This window comes from Cupressus sempervirens, chromosome 5 (assembly GCF_028749045.1).
Source record: "Cupressus sempervirens isolate cs-2001-9-10 chromosome 5, ASM2874904v1, whole genome shotgun sequence".
Lineage (NCBI taxonomy): Eukaryota > Viridiplantae > Streptophyta > Pinopsida > Cupressales > Cupressaceae > Cupressus > Cupressus sempervirens.
This window is the reverse complement of record NC_143122.1, coordinates 437997343-438016014: the sequence shown is the minus strand read 5'-3', so window position 1 is coordinate 438016014 and position 18672 is coordinate 437997343. Positions and strand designations below refer to the sequence as shown.

Genomic DNA, 18672 nt, shown 5'->3' with positions numbered 1-18672 from the left:
ACTCCATGCCTTGGCCTGCTCACTCTCATTATGTATTATTATTGGTACCTGCATCACACATAATTCAACTTCAAGCTTTAGTCCTGTTTAACAAGTCATTATATAAATGTTGACATCCAAACCTAATCACTCATATTATAGATGTGCTATGGAAACCACAACAATAAATTTGAATTTAAGAACTAGAATGACATCCTAAACACCTCAGCCTACCTGGGATAGTCATTTCACAACTACCTCCAAAGAAATGAATCTAATATTTTATTCTTGTTTTCATTAAAAGGACCTTTAAATTTATACAAATTGTATAATCATCATTTTTTAAAACAATAAACACATGGCTTTGAGATGATACTCAAGTTCAAGTCTATCATGACAATTGTCCAACAAATTGTGAACACAAGGTGATTATAGAAGGATGTAATTATATTAACCCAATGCATATTCCAAATAAAACAAGAAAATCTTGGCATTATTCAAGAAATTTTAAGATGCACAAATCACATTGAACTAGGTGTTCAGTGAATCCCATGTAAGCACACAATTTTCTATCTTTAACCAAAGGTAAGAGGTTTGATACCAGCCTCTATAGCTCTAAACATTCAAAAAACTGCTCAAAATGTTAGAAACTCAGAAGTCAACTATTGAGCAGTGGCTTAGAAATTGGTTGAGTAGTAATGGCCACAATAACCTTTTAGGAATATGAAGGCCTCAGAAAAAAGGATAATTGGAAATTTAGAAGGCTCCTACCAAATGCAATTTATCTAATAAAATCACCCCCTCATTTTTCTTAATGAATAAAACTCCATCTATGCATTTGTCAACTCTTGCTAGATACAAAATTTAAATTTCTTGAGAATTGATACTGAACTCAAGTAATAAGCATTTAAACACCCACCCTTGCATATATAGAGAAGCAAAGTAGTTAATGTTGGCATAAACATAAAGTAAAGATTTGTCTAAAAAACCTTTTTCCTGTGGTGCTGAGTCATCGCAAGCATACCAGTCATCTGAGGCCAAACCAATGCAGAAGTAAATATCAGATCAACTGAATGTTGCTAATATTTTTTCTAGCATCAACAACCTCTTCTACTCCTTTTTGAGTCAGCGGTACATCCACACACCCAGATGTTCAAATTCACAGGTCACAAAACTAGAACATTGTTGGGATTCAGAAGGCAAATTTTTATTAATCACACCATCCTTAACCTCATCATGCAATACCTGGCCATTCTCCAATTTAGCTACTTTTGTTCCTATTCAAACCTTAGTTGATGGTTTATCAAACAACTACTTTTTTTGGAAAATTCTCATTGGTAACTCAGTGACAGGTTTCGGCTTTGGATCTCTATAAAATTCATTTTCACTAGTGGGGATCTCAGTTGAATATTTCTTGATCAGCTCATCTAATTTAGCAACATTCATTGAAGCCACATCAGCTACAATCTTTGAATTTGGCATTCTTTCTCCTTTTCAAAAGGTATTTGTTCTAGTCAGCTACTTTGCTTGAGGCTAGTTCCTTCATTGGGTTCTTTTTTGTCTTTTTTCGTTCTTTGTCAAAAATTCCATTAGGAGTAGCACATTTCAATCTTATTATTAGACCCATCATTATGTAAAAGCATAAATCTTGGACATAATTATTATATTAGTTGGCTTCATGCTTTTATTTGATGAAGAGTCCAGTAGTGTGACCCCGACCTTCAAATTATGAAGTCTTGTTTCATGATTGAATGGACTAATGATCAATATTTTTATAATGTCAACGAGACCAAACGGCTTATAGGACCATGATAGCCAACAAATAGATAAGCCTAAAAAGCCCTAAATAGAAAGTCCTAATTTCAAAATTGTCTCCATCTTATTGTGATTTATGAATTATGTTTTAAAACAATAGAAAACTAGAACCCTTTACAGGACATGAAGGCCAAGAGTTCCTTAGACTGTTATAATAATAAGCAAAGTGAATAATCCTACAAGTCAAAGTAAACTAGCAATATTATTCAGCACATAAAGGATATGCTTCTACAAATAGGAATACATTATGCTAAAATTGGCACTTATCATTCATAGGAGATAAGAAAAGGAAAAAATGCTAGTAATTAAAGAAAACTAGAACATTGTGTGAAATATTCAGCACATATCCTAAGCTCAAAATCGAGTAAAAAATATAGGGAAAATATTAGCACGCACATCTCAATCCTATTAAGGATGTGTTTAATCCTTATAAGCCTTTATCATCAAGTTGAGTAAGTACCCTCCACCTGCATGCATTGTGTGTTTCTCAACTTACAACAATTCATTGACTGCAGTACGCTTGCAAAGTTAATATCATTAAAACCACTGGCTTATATAACTGGTGTGCGGTAGCAAAGATTCTTAGAAATCTCATTAGAACCATTTTCATTGGAGCTAATAAAAAAATCACATTAAGCTCTAAACCTTGTTTGTGTTCCTCAAGTTAAATGCTTAAAACCAACATTCAATAACACCATTTTCAGGCTGCATATAAATGTCCATGGCACTGTCTTCACAGTCCTTACCAGCATAATCATTTTTCAAGGGTGGAACTTACTTTTCATTTCATCCTCATGTGCACCTGCTTGCAATAGGGTGAATAGTGACACAACATTCCTCAACAAAATAAAAGCCTTGTAGTACACATCCAGTAGATGCTAAGTTTTAACTTTTTATTCTTTGACTAAAATATTACTTCAGTACCATTGTGACCTTTTCACACCTTCGTAACCATTGTAAAGAATTCAATAGAGAAGTTATCAAATTCTTCCCCAAAGATGGAGATGAATCTTTGATCAACCATTTCTTTTAGAATGATATTGTAGTATTTACCCATAATGGTCATTTAAGTCACCTAATGCATAGTTCAAAATATCATTATTGACAACTATTGCTGAGGACAAAAAAGAAGGGTAAATATATAAAGGGAACAAAATGATCAAATATCAAACATTATAGGTAGCCACACATAAATCCCATATCACATTTGCATTGTATGTTATGGGCAATAGTAGTTGTGGATCATTTTAGACCTACGACATGCAAAGTGTCCATTTTATGTTAGTTTGAGCTTCACTTGGTTTCAAGAATACTATAATATTCTCTACTTAACAAGGCCAACCACGTGAAGGTGGAAGCTCATCTGACTTCACCCCTCTCCCCCTAAAATCAATCTAAAGTACCCATTTATCATCTAATTACATACTTCATTCATTCATTCATCCATTTATGAACTATAATGTTCAATCAATACAATCACATAACATTCATTAATATGATATAAAATTCATTAATACACAATACTAATCAAAAATTTATTAACACATAACAATATTCATTAACATAAAATAAAAATCTATATTAATACACATCATTCATACATAATTACTTAAAACAAAGTTCTTTCATTATCCAACAAGGTTTATCAAAGAAGATTTTTAAAACATCATTTCTTTTTTTTGTTTTTTTGAGCTCTCTTAAGAAAAGTGCTCATAGGAGCATCCATATCTGCATCATTCTCCTCCTCTTCTGGCACGTGTAATGTCAAATTACAATGGTTCCTTCTCTTCAGAGGAGCAAGAGGTTGCTACACTAAAGGGGGTTCTGTTGCAAGAACAAGTGAATGGGATAAATTGGCATACTCTTTTTCTTTTTCTAACTGTTACAGTCTATAATTAAGTACGAGAACAACGTAAAATGCATTTTTCTTACCTAACAATGCCACATCATGTACATTAACATTTTGATTTGCCACCGTGTCAACATGTTGAACGCTTGGAACATGGTCCACTCCTTTAGCATGATGTTCAACATGCTCTGAAATATTTAAAAAAAGGATTCTGTGGTAGGATATTTAAAACTAATACCAAAAAAGAATCTTCTCAACTATTTAATTTCATTTACTTTTCATTTGACCAATTTACCTGTGAGATATCATTTGGTGCACTAGATTCTTGGGCAAGGCTTACGGATTCTTCACGTAGGTGTGCAACCACAACTTTATAGCCTTCCTTCAAGGCAATTTTTCTATCTTCATTTGTGACCTCCACATTGAAATCTGTGCCCTATGTTTTTTGCTTCATAATGTCTGTTTTCCATATATGGTTTCATTAAACTATTTGCAACATTATATTAAAAAAAAAAAAAAAATTCATTGCTCTACTTACAAGTCAAGACTAGAGATTCATATAGCCACTAGAGCCAAGTTTGTGTTGGCCAACCTTTTATACTCTCACTTTTGTAGCCACAGATATGTCCTACAATCTATGAATGATTTCAAACATCTTAGATTATAAGTTTACAAATATCAATAATTAGTGCATGATTACAATGTACTTAATACTATAATGACATAACTCTTTTTGCCCTATGTTGCTTCATTATCTCTATCTTCACATAGCCTTTTCTCCTTTGCATCTTCTATTATTTCATTCCACTCCATCGGTGAAATCATAGGAGGATGGTCATACTTTGGGTTATCCTTAAGAGCCCTTCTATATTGATCCCTCACAGTCTTTATATGCTTTTTTGTTTTTTTCAGAAGTAAGCCAGTGTCAAAAATGTTTTTCCCAAATTTCTCCTCAATAGATGCAATCAACTGATTTTTTAATTCCACAACTTGTAAATTCCATCTTTTTGAAAACAAATAGATTTTTAGATCAATAATTTTAATATATTACAATAAATAGAAAAAAATAAAATTATGTAGCAATGATATGAAACTACGTACCTTTTATGTATGGTGGGTCCAAATAGTCTCAATGTTATATAAAAAAGATGTTCAAAGAAAGCATTATTACCTACAAAAACATAAAAGATTTATCAGTCCAAAATGAGTAATGTAAAAGTAAACTAAATTTACAGTTTAAATAATATCAATTTTAAAGCACCTAGAAGCTTTTGTTATGTTAATGGAAACATAGTTTTCTTATTCAACAAAAATGTCCCTTCATACGAACCAGTAATAATCACACGAACTACTCTAGGAAATGGATAAGCTTCAGTAGTACTACTCTCTGTTGGTCTATCAACTGAAACATCATAACAATTAAATGACAATTTTAGTACTGCTCTCTGTTGGTCTTCCTCCTTGCCTATGTCCATGTCTCTCTATGTGTGGGTATATATATGTATGTATGAATGGTGTGTGTATGCATGTGTTTGTGTGTATGTAGGCTTCTATAGACATCATTTAAGCACTAATATGCTACTTCGTTGTTCATCAACTTGTAGAAACACATTACAAAATATAGCAAAAAAAGGTTTTACCAGTTCTAGTGGGCATAGACGATGATGTTTGCATGATCCTTGTTGCCAAAAATGCAGCAGACAATAGTGGACCGCCAATCGAAGGAGGAGTATGCACTTCATCATGATGTGAAGAATAGAATATTGTTAGCAAAGACATTTACAATGGATAAAGATCAAATGATATACTAACGAGAAATGTCCACAAAAAAAAAGGTAAGTGTTATAATGTTGATCAAAACAAACATAGTGTTACTTACATGAAGGTACTGCACAACAACCTTGACCATGTTCACCATGTGATGTTGCAAATGGCACATATGTCTATACAAGAACACATAAAATTAGAGATCATGATCCATAAGATACTATAAAATATTAATATCTATAAAAATTCTATTATTGCTTTAGTCAAATTACTGCTTACCTTCAAAGATTGGATTCTACGGTCCAATTGTATTCTCAGTGCCTCTTTCTCCTCACTTTTGTCACCCTTGATGATAATGTTAGGAAGTTCATCAGTGTATCTTTGCGTCATTTTTTGGGTGATGAATACAGGGTCATAATTTGTTGGGTGATGAATATAGGGTCAGTACTAAGGCCAATGTCATGTAGATATGATGCTCGTATTTCAAATTGCATTTGATCAACGATTATTGTATCTTTTTCCTATCATTTGTGACATCAAATATTCATATAATTTCATCAAAATAACTCCAAAGCCATAAAGAAAAGAACATAATATATGACGTTTGTTTCTATATAAACATTAAAATTTACAATAATTTATTGTTACCTCTATTGAAGGTGTCTAAGATGGTGCATCCATATCGCCCTATGAAAAAAATTAGTAAATTTTAGCAATCAGTAGCGAAATTAAAGTAATAGACTTACCAAAAAAAATATTAATAATAAAGTAGATTTTATATGTAAATCATTTGTCTTAAGTTAAAAATTTAGCATAACTAATGTTTATATCTAAAAAAATATTTGACATGTTCTACTTAATGTTTATATGTGCACATATGGTTTGGAAAGAAATATTTGGTCATACAAAACCCCATCATAGTTGACATTGATCCTACCTAGACATTTCATTGATCATCATGATATTCATCCATGTCATCATCATCATCATCATCATCACCATCATCATACTTGTCACTTTGATCATCGTCGTCACCACCACCATCTTCATCACCATCATCATCATGACCATCATTGCCATGATCATCACCATCTTCATCACCATGATCATGATCGTCATCAACATCATCATCATCATGATCATCATCACCATTATCATTAGCATGACCAAAATCATCACCATCTTCTTCTTCTTCATCATTGGGTAACTGTCGTTCCTGATAATCATTTACTTCCTCTTGTGCTTCTTCAATATCTTCTTCTTCGATCACATTATACTTTACTGGCCTTCCTCTTGGGTCATGTCTAACAAAAAATGACCATTTTAGTTTGTGTGGAACACCAAAGTAAAAAACTTGCTCGCATTGGCTTGGAAGAACATAGGGCTCATCTCTGACTGGCTCAAATGACCTTGTATTAATCATAGTAAATCCACTATCGTGTTCGATAACAGTTCTATCGGGATCATTTCGATTCAATTGTAACCTAAACCATTTGAAGAAAAATAGAACTATTTTGAATGAATTAAAGTCTCACTCAAGTATATCGTCCAAAATGCCATAGTATTAATTTTTAGATTGTTGATGATGTATGTCAGTTTTAGATGAAATATTGGTGACCGCAAAGACAACACTTATCCTAGAATCACACATTTTCTTCGTTTCATCTAACTTTTTTGTGCAAAATTTATAGCCATGGTAGTACATAGATTTGCGGTGTTTGACCTGCAATTATTCAAACATGTCAAGAATCTTCTCATTGATCTGTGAGTTGATATTAAACTTATGTCTCATGATTAGTAATCTTATGCATACCTTTGTATCTCTTAAGCCATATATTAGATCAAGTACCATTGGCATAACATTGGGATTTCCATTACAATGAGCTTCTTTAATCAATGATGCAACACCATCCCATGTTAATAAGAGACCATTTTATTGAGACTCTTCAATCCATACTGTCATCCAATAAAATATTGTTTGCAATATACAAGTGTAGTGCATCCCACTCACGACCAACTATAAAGAAGACAATTACACTAGTTAGAAACAACTTATATATATTGATGATGGATAAGAATTGTTAAATTGCAAAAAAAAACTTATAATTACCTCTCACCCTCAATCTACCTTTCCGTGTCAGGTACTCCCCTTTGAATTTTTCATTATAGTTGGGATCCCAAATGTGATCTACATGGATACCTACTGCAAACTTTGGAAGATATTCACTGATATACACCATGGTCTAGTATATCATATATCCCTCTATCATAGAACCCTCAGGATGTGCTATTTGTCGAACCAAGCCCTTCATAAATTTCAAGTGCCTCTCAACCATCTACATTGATCTAGCTTGTACAAGTTCACACAATTCAATCTCCTCAACTTGATGTATGAGGTAGTGTTCTTGAGCATTGAAAAACGTTGGAGGTAAACACTTTTTAATTTCACACATAAGTTGTGGAATTTTTCTATTCCAACATTTTATATATTTTTTATCAATTTCTTTAGATGATAACCACCTAAAAGAGATTCAACATGCAAAAACACATAAAGGAGATTTCAAATAAAATTATACAATAAATTTCAGATAAAAAGCTACAAATACAAGAAAAAATACTTCTAACCTCATGTATTTTCCAAGATCATATATAACTTGTTTAATACTATTGTCAAACTATTGTGGAAGGGATAGAGGTAGGACGAATTGCAATCATTAAAAAATGATCATTTCAATATATTATTAAATAATGCAATTGGTACTACATTCAATCTTACAAATATACTATAAATAGAAAACATGACTTACCTTGAGGAAGGTATGCCAATCATGTGTTTTCAACCCTGGCCCAAAATCACCTTTTTTTGATAGAAGAGTGCTTATATTTGTAGCAAACCTTGTTGAAATTTTTTTTTTTTATGACTTCTTTTAATGCATCACTTTGTTGCTCCGTAAATAACCAAGGAAGGGCACTTTTATTTATGCGATCTCCATTCCTATTTGATTCAATGAAAACTTTTAGTGCATGATTGGATTCATGAGTGTTAGTACAAATTTTAGCAATTTGTTCTCTATCACGCCTTCCATCCAACATTTTCCATAGTGTCTCTATTACATTCTTTCCAATATGCATAGCATCAAACAAATGCACGATTGAGAGATCCTTGTAGTATGGTAACCTACTAAATTGAGTAAGACAACTTTTTATTCCTCTAGGAAGTTGGTCATTGATGCCTTGATGACCTTCACGAGCATCAATTACAACATTAGTAAATATAAGACAATATCAAAATACAAATTGTAAACTTCGAACGACAAATTGGACATTACCTCGACGATTTAGTCGATCGTATTTCAACTTCCATAAATGAGGTGTCATTCTTCATGGCCTTGATGATGTCTCTTCTTTCCCATTGAAAAGATGTTTTTCGGCAATTCAATACCTATGATTATTGTGGAGAAAGTGTCTAAACTCATCAAACACTTGCTTTCCTAAACTTCTCGAATGACGACATTTCATCTTTAGACCACAAACTGGACATGCAAATTTTCCCTTTGTCTGAAGACCTAAAAGATCATGTATAATTGGATCATGTACAATTATCATGTGCAACTTAAGCATTCGATAGCAATGTGTAAGCACTATAACAGACCAAAAATATGTGATCTTAACAATATAACATACTGCAATAACGAGTTAGCCTAGGGGCATCATGTATTGTCCATACAAGCATTTGCATGGAATTGAAATTGTTGATGTACTATCGGTCTAGAGATGTCATACATAATGATGCCATTCCATAACTTAAACAACTTGTCAATTAGGGGCTCAATATAAACGTTCATATCTTTAACTTGGTATTTACCTAGCAATTGAATGAACATAAACATTACATAATTATTATAACCATTTTCATGCACTATTTATAAATTAATTTAGATAACTATAAAATAAAAAAATACCTGGCACAATCATTGACAACATTATGTGCTCCCTCTTTATGGACATCCAAGGAGGAATGTTATTGTTAATAACAAAAATAGGCCACACTAAGTAAACAGATCTCATATCTCCATATGGATTGACACCGTCCACTGCCAATGAAAGTTTTAGATTACAAAGTTCTTCTTTAAAGTGTGACCATGTTTCTTCTATCTATTCAAATGTAGAACCATCGAAAGACATTCGCATAATGTTATCCCGACTTCTATTCTGTGCATGGTAATCCATAAATTGTGCCAAGCTAGTGCACTTGAATAACTGTTCAAGACGTGGAATAATGGGAATGTACCAAAGAACCTTGTGAGACACTTCTTTTGTTATTTGATCTAATCGATATCTACTAACATGACAATCAGGGCATTTTGTTGCAAATTCATGTTGTTTATGATATAGAATGTGATCATTGGAACATGCATGTATTGTGTGATACTTCATTCCAATCTGATCCATAATGTTAGATAATTCTCAGTATGAACAAGGCAAAATGTTTGATGGTGGTAACAAAAACTCACCAATCAACCTACAACAACAAATATGCATTGTTAATATAATGAATAGTAATTGTATGCTAACATTGAAGATGAAAAAAATGACATAACTTAGCATACACGACATTGCTACATTGGATATACTATTCATAACCTTTAAGTTCACCAAAAATACTATAGCCGACAGTAGAGTTGTTTGGGAGCCTTCGTATAAGGGCTCGTTTGACTTCTCAAGTAAAGGTATATCAAGACCATCTTCATCATTATTATCAAATTTGCTAGTACCATCATTGTGAGCCTCTTCATCACCTGCCCCAATACCATCTTCTTCAATCATGTCCTCTGGCACATTATCATCTTCTTCCATGGGAGTGTTATCCTCAACTTGGATATTCACACCTCCATGTTCCTCTAGTAGGAAATTAACATTCAACAACGGACGAAAATTGTGGCTCTCTTCAACATGACCAAATTACCTACAATGACTCTAGGCTGTTGTGATTAAAATTCTTTGATTCTTTAAGCCCTTACACTTTTTGCAAGGACAATAACATTTATTAGGTTTTCTTTGAAATTTACCCCACAATGCAGCCATTGTCTCATTATTTTCTTCTAGGTTCATATTGTTAGGCGTGGTCTTTCTTCACAGGAAAATATACCTACAAATAAATTGGACATGTTGTAGTTAATGTTTATATCTGCACATATGAAAATTGTTGATTAATGTTTTCAAATGTAACTAAAATGATACTATAATTTCTAGAAGGCCTAGATGTTTGCAAAATATGGATTTATAGATAATGTATTTTAGTTATTTGCAAAATGCCTCAAAAAGATGTCACAAGTTGAAAGTTACTTAGGTGCTAACAACAGCATGCCATGACTAATCTTGATAACAATGACTAATCTGATTAATGCATCAACTAATGAAGATGACTAAGAGATTGAAACATATTAATGCAATCTTCAATCAAGAACATGTGAGCTCAAAAGATGGGTAAATCTCAAAAACTTGTGAGCCTGAGATCATTACAATTTCAGCCATGAAATAATTGCAATTGAAATTTGTTGAAAAATAGGCCTAAGTGGGTTGGCCTAAGGGTCAAAAGAAGAATTTAGATTTCACTTAATTACAAATCAATTAGCTTATGCAAGTTTGGCCTCATGGTGGTTGTACAATTTTAAAAAACTTAATCCTTAGACCATTTGGGCCTAACATCAAGTGACGTGAATTTAGGACTGAAACATCTATAAATGTTGGATGTTGAAATTCTTCAGAACATCAACCCTTCCAAGCACTTCTTGATCCTTATAATTGATCCAACACCTTATCTTGGTCCAATCTTGACCTTCTATGCAAGAAAATATACCCCTCATGTGGATGGAATCTCCCAACTCATAATTGTCCCATTCACTTAGTGACCCTCAAATAGCACCCTGTCACATTCAAAGATCTTTGTCTCTAATCCCCCTACATATCTCTACACAAAATCATATCAAATAGGTGCATAATAAACTAGCAACCCCTCTTCCATGAGTTACATATACAATACAACAGTGGGAGGGGTCAAATTCATTGAGTTTGCCTCAGACAGTCAAGTTCTGTCACCTTTGTTAGGGATAATCAGATAACCATTGTTCCTTATAGTTATACTTGGAGAGCATTGATAGGATTGAATGGAAATGAACATATAGACCCTGCTCAGTTGAGTATTATAAACATTAACCGCCACCATGAGAATTCAGATAGGGCATCTTGAGTTTTGAAGCCTTCGTTGTTAATTTCATTCATTGAGATTCTGAATGAGAAAATTTTCAATAAAGCAATAGAGTCTAACAATCTTGCTTGTTAGGCATGTAGGTAGGCAGTTAAATCGGCAATAGAAGAGGAAAATCAATCTGGATAGTACATAAATGGTCAGAAAAGCTATTAAATTATCAAATAAAACCAAAAATATGTGTTCTTTCAATTGTGTATAACTTGTGGGTAAGATGCAAGAGAAAGTTATTCATATTTCAGATTATGTACATCTATTTTTATCTTTCTTTTATTGAATAGATCCTACATGCTCTTCATATTTTGATGTTGATTGAATTATTTTCAAATATCCATTGATGGATTCATTGATGATGGGCTTACAAACAAATTTTTTTTCCATGTTCACAGGAAACAAATGATGAATCCTCAATACCCAGTGAGGATGATCAAGGAGCCCTATTTGAAAATAGTGATTGTGAGTCTCAAGCAAAGAAAGAAAAGGAAAATGTTGAGGAAACTGAGACAAGTAAATCAGAAAATGGGGAAAAGAGCAGCTTAGGAAGCTTTCCTGATAAAGTGATGCCCAGAAAACCTGACAAGCTTCTCCCATGTCCAAGGTGTGATAGTTTGGAGACCAAGTTTTGTTATTACAACAACTGCAATGTCAATCAACCAAGGCATTTTTGTAAGAATTGCCAAAGGTATTGGACTGCTGGAGGAACTCTAATAAATGTTCCTATAGGGGCAGGTAGGAGGAAGAACAAGCACAACACAAATAATAATATTGCTACATCAATCTTGATCAACTCTCATGGCTCTTTGTTAGTAGGTAAACACTAAAACATTAATTATTTTAAGCAAGCCTTATAAAAAATTTACAATATGGGTCAGTATGTTCCCAGTACACAAGTCCAAATATGTACCAACTCTATATGTTTACCATATTTTCTGTTCAAGTCTAATACACTTCACATTAAATGTAAGTAAAGTGTGAGATGTCAAAAATTAAATCAATTTCTATTAAGGATGAAAACTTCAAAAGTGTGTGTATATATATCATTTTGCACTTGCTGGAATCTCAAACCATCTTCCAATCTACCTTAACCTTTTAATTGGAATGAAATCACCTTCCCCATTGTCCATTGTGACTGATCCATTGAATTGACTAAAATTCGTAAGGCTTAATTTATTCAGTACCATTCTTTCAGCTCAATCAAGTCAATTCTACGTCCTCTAGTACAACAGGGAACTCTATAGAAGGATATACTTTCACACTATTTTATATATTCAATGTATGAAGAAACCATTTAAAAGTTGATCTTATCAGACAAATTAAATATTCATACATTTCTATAAGCTCAATATGTCACCCAATATATAGATAAACTAGAGAGCATTAAAATAGAGATGAGATTGTGAACATAAGCTCAGAATAAGTTCACATCAATGATCATTCTTCTAAATGGATCAATTTGCAATTTGGTATTAAACTTTGATGAATGAAAAGAAGACATTCAATATCATCAAAGAAAACTTATTCCCTTGTGAAGTTAATCAGTTATCAAGAAATTTGTGTTGATAAATGAAAGCCTCTGCTGTGGATCTTTCTTTAAGCCATGTCTTCTAAGATTTTTGAAAGCCCTCTTTGTACTTATGCTCTACTATATGGTCTTAACTTTTTGAATAGAAATAATAATCTTGGTAGTTTCTCCTTTGGCTAGTGTGAAACTTTAAGAAAATTATGCTCATTGTGCAAGTTCTTTAGAAAACATCATCCTCTTTTCCTGATCCTTTGGGTGGCTCTCTTGACTCATTGCATTTTGTACCATTTTGGAGGTTTCTAAGGTGTTATTCTGACAAACAAAAGAACTTGTTGCCCCATTGAACTGGATTCTAAGCAACCAAATTTTAGTTAGGTAGGGTACACTAGTATGTCTGTATGATAAATGTAAAAGTTATAAATACATACTAATATTATAGTAATACAAATAAATAATTTGAATGTAGTAAAATGTTAACAACTAAATATTTTTTTATTCTGTGAAATAATAAATGTAACTAAATAGTAAATACACACATTTAACCATTATTTAGTGATTCTGTTAATATTAATCTATATTAAAATATAATAAGATAAAGAAATTGTAAATATTTGCAGACTTTGGAATAGCAGGAAGTATGGTGAAGATTTACCATCCCAAAGCCATGCTTTTGGTGATTCAAATTTGGTTTATTAAATCTTATACTCTTTCTTCTCCAGTCGTGATTCAAAGGTGGTATATTATGTATTTTGGTTCTTTGTTATTAAAATAAAGCCCCATGGTCGATTGCTTGCCACAACAAGTTTGGATTGTTAAATAATGAATATTTCTTAAAATAGATTAAGTTTTCAAAAACATTCTGATGTTGAATACTGGAACTTTCTTTGGGGAAAGTGATTGTTGGTGTGGTACAAAAGATTTGTGTCTCAACTGTGGAGTGGTGTAATGGGCCATGCCGCTATAAGATATGGCATCGTTGTATACTAGAGGTGAATCAAAGTTTAGATAAGGTGGCATATTATGCTATTTGAGTTGGTGATATTTATTATTTTCCATATGTTATCCTTCACTATTAAAGAAAAACACAAAATAGAAAACAATGCTATTGTTAGGGTTTTGCAAGAGTCAAAGACTCAAAAAGTCAAACAAACATGCTTCTAAATCATTGAACTCTTGAATTGTGTGCTCTAGATTTGTCTGATTTTGTTATGCAATGATTCCAAATTTTTTAAAGGAGAAAACTCCAAACCTTCTTTGGATCTGTAGACAATTCAAATCAGATTTTGAATTTGGACAAATTGTACCTGAAATCAACATGAAAACTTGCTAATTTGGCAACCTAAGTTGGGTTTAAAACTGTAATAAGGGTTTTGAAAAGATTGCTTGAAGAAACTTGTAATTATGTGATGTTTTATCAAGATTTTTAATCATGTATTTTCGAATAGGAGTGGTTAAGAATACCCATCTCTCACAAGCATGAATAATCCACTTAGCACTCACTGCATCTAAGTGATGCTCACAGAAATGAAACATTATGACTTCTTGAGAGCTCAACTATGATAGTGCTACTCTAATTCAAGTGCAATTAAAAAGCCAACTTAGCTTGCTGCCTCATTTGCTAAACCTACATAAAGTGTTGTGTCCTATGAAACATTGATTATAGAGTTTCTCAGATCATTCATTAACAAGTAGGTGGATTTTCAAGCTTGTAATTTTTAGATCCCTCAAATATCTACCAGTAGCTCAGAAATAAAATGGAACTTTTGCTAACCATGTATTTATGGTGCAGGTTAGTGGCTCAAAGTTCTATTACCTAAAAAATGAGGCTATTTTATTGGAGATGGGACTCATTAAATGGGCTCTGTCAGAACTCACAAGAAGAGGATATGTGCCTTTGAGTACCCCTGATATTGTTCGAGCATCTGTTCTTGACAAGTGTGGCTTTCAACCTCAGGCAGAGAATACCCAGGTGTTAAGTCCTTTTAATGTACAAAATTTGATTGATAGAACAATTTCTATCATTAATAATTTATTGTCTTAGTTTTCCTTTTTATATGTTCCAAGGTTCAAGTCATAAATCATTGGAGTTACAAGAAGATCAAAGGTTTAAAGATAAGATGGTGCATTTGAAAATTTGAACCACCATGATACAGATATACTAATTTTGTTTTGAGCAGTTATATTCTATATATGGAACGGATCAGTGTCTAGCAAGAACCTCAGAGATTCTAGTAGGGGGAATATACATGGATCGCATTGTAGCTAACATGCTCTTGCCAATAAAACATGTTGCTTTTTCACATTGCTTTTGCACAGAGGCTGGTGTTGCAGGCTATGCAACAAGGTATGATTGCATTTTTTTTATGGAAGTGTCACTCTCTTGAGTAAATGGAAGTGCACATGTTTTTTTCTATATTAATTTTTATTGCATTACATCAACATTGGAAACTATGATTGCATTAAATAAAAGGTAATCTATTCCATCCAACATACATTTCTTGAAATATGAAAAAACTATTCAACTGAACAAAATGTTTGTAACTTGTATGCACTCCATACTAATAAAAAATGTGGTTTGAGGTTCTTGAAAGGGCCAATGTTTAGATTCAGTATGTTACAAGATACTCATTAATGTTGCTTTGGATTGATAACACTATGTGGAATGGTGGACAAAATGTTTGGTAAAATCATTATTATCTACATACTGGAGACCATTGAACATGTAAAATCAAAAATTTCTTGAGTACTTTGATTTGTATAATACCACATAAAGTGTATGGTCAGCTTATATTCTACTAATATCTTGCAACTGTGTCAAGTTGAAAACAAATGCATGCTCAAAAGAAACTATATTTCATATTGCAAAATAGAACATGCTTTCAAATTAGTAAATGTCAATAAATCTCCTTGGCTGAAGGTCTGATCTCTCTTGGTAGGATAGGTTGAGGTCCCTAGTTCTTGTAAGGGACTTGATTCCCTCCTCATGAACCCTTACATGTATACTTTAATGGAGGTTGGTAATACTTTTGGATGAGTATCAATAATCTTTGTTTTCAAGTTAAGCTTTGGGCTCATTATTTTGGGAGTATATCCATCTGATGTGTGTATTTCATTGTTCATTAAGGTTGTCAAAAATATGCACTCAATTTCAAGAGTGACCTTTGTTATGTTAATACATGTTGTGCTAACTAGTTTTATTATTTTAATTGTTGGCTAAGGTATTTTATCAGATGACTATACATTTTTAAATGCAATGGTTAGGTTTTAATTGACAACTATTGGTCCTTAAAATGGTACTAATGCTGTCACAGAAAGTGCACATTTATGAAAGACCCTCCCTGTATCACTTGCATTGTAAATGGAAACCTCTGGAATAAAGCATTAATTGTTATATACTAATGCAATTATTTTGGTCTAAATTTTTATTCTTTTTTTTCTACCATGACTTATTAATGACTTATTATCTTGTAGTGGGGTAGGATTTTTTATGGTTACATCATTGTGTGCATGTCATTCTGAGCTCATCCCGCATACATGGTTCCCCCCGTAGCTTCTTTAATGTGTGGACAAATGCAATGGAAATGGATTCTTAGCCTGTGAAGTGAAACTTCTTGATTCCATTTACTTGCCTCTACTCCACTAGACTAAAATAGTAGTGCTTGGAGGAGAGTGTCAGTGTGTTCTAGCTCTCTTATAGTTACATGGCAGGTGCATTCATTGAGTTTGAACCCAATCCTCTCTTGCAATTATAGCTAGTTAAAAGTGCAAGAGGATTTCTTCATTCATCACTTTCCCTTAACTTGTCTGGATATATGAGTTATTCAATTTTAGGCAAAACAATTATTTTTGCAATCAGACATACCTATGTTTTATGCCTTCATTCTTATTTCTCTATATAATAAGTTATGCCCACTATCCACAACTAGAATATTGGTGACAGATGATTGAGACTCCAAGCCATAATGATGAAAAGATACCATGGTTGCACACTGCTTCATTGTTTGAAATGCTTCATAACTAACAATAATAGATTTGTGTTATATAGATTCCTCAACTCCTTCTGGTGAGTGATTAGTGAACTGAGTTTTTTTTGAATTTCTATTGCCTAAAGTATAGCTATTTTTTCTAGTTTGTTGGGTAGGGGTTTGTACCGTGTCCATCAGTTCAGTAAGGTTGAAATGTTTGTGATATGTCATCTAGAGGAAAGTGAATTATTCCATGAGGAGCTAATTAGCATTGAGGAAGATCTCTTTTCTTCACTTGGATTACACTTCAAGTGAGTTGGAAATCTTTGGTTGTTTAATTGATTATACAACATAATTTTTTTGTTTTTTTGTTTTACAATTTTTGATTTTTTGCAGGACTCTAGACATGCTTTTTGAAGACTTAAGTGCACCAGCATACCGCAAGTATGATGTGGAGGCATGGATGTCAAGTTTAGGGTGGTATGGTGAGGTATACCCTAAATTGTAATGCCATTCAGCAAGGACAATATTTGATTGGTAGATAGGAAAAAAATATATGCCTCAACAAATATCTGTGTAATAATTATACAAATTTTCTTATTTTCAGATTCCAGTGCATCAAACTGCACAGATTACCAAAGTTGTCAACTTAATATTCGGTTTTGACCTGTAAGTGTAGAATCAACTCTTTCAGTGGCTGTCAAGCCCAAGAAAGGAAAAACCGCACTGCCACCATTACAGTTTCTACATATGTTAAATGAAACAGCTTGTGTTGTACCTAGAATGATTATATCCATACTTGAAAATTTTCAGCAGGAAGATGGGTCTGTAATTGTTCCAGAAGTTTTGAAACCATTCATGGGTGGTGTTGAAGTCATATATCTGAAGTCAAAACAATAAAGCATTTTCTAGATGTGAAGATAATTTTGTGATAGTTTTTTGAACCATTATTTCTGAGCAGGACCTTAGATTTAGCTACTGAGTGTATGAAATGTTTTCCACCTCATACATTTTAGTACTAATCTTTCTTGACCTTAGTAATCCTCAAATGGTAGGTTGACTACACATTTATTGGGATAAGTTGTAGGTAGGTGTCTTAAATGCATTTTTGCATTTCTTACTTGATCCCTTGGTAACTTAAAGATCCAAAAATGAAAAAAACAATGTTCTTTGAACATTCATTTTGTTCAAATGAAATTTAGAGCGGAGATTATCCCAATACTACAAACTATAAATAAGAGAAGATGTAAATACAATATGTTGTCTATACATCACACTTTGCAAAGGGAGGGCATTCTTCTTCAAAAGATCATATTGATAATGATATAGTAGATCACACAGAAAACATGAGAATATTTAATAGTAGCAAGTTCTCATTAATTAATTTATTTATTTTTACATGGGGGTGTCCTCGTAACCTTAGCCCAGTGATGACCAGTGACCGGTGCGAGCTTAGGGTGAGACTAGTCCCCCATGGGTGCAGAGCAACTACAGGCAAGCCACTCTC

General features: G+C 32.9%; 1 pseudogene; it reads left to right on the top strand.

Annotated features, from left to right (window-relative positions):
• Positions 1–5460: 5460 nt before the first annotated feature.
• Positions 5461–18065, top strand: LOC149556661 (serine--tRNA ligase, chloroplastic/mitochondrial-like; annotated as a pseudogene).
• The last annotated feature ends 607 nt before the right edge of the window (positions 18066–18672 follow it).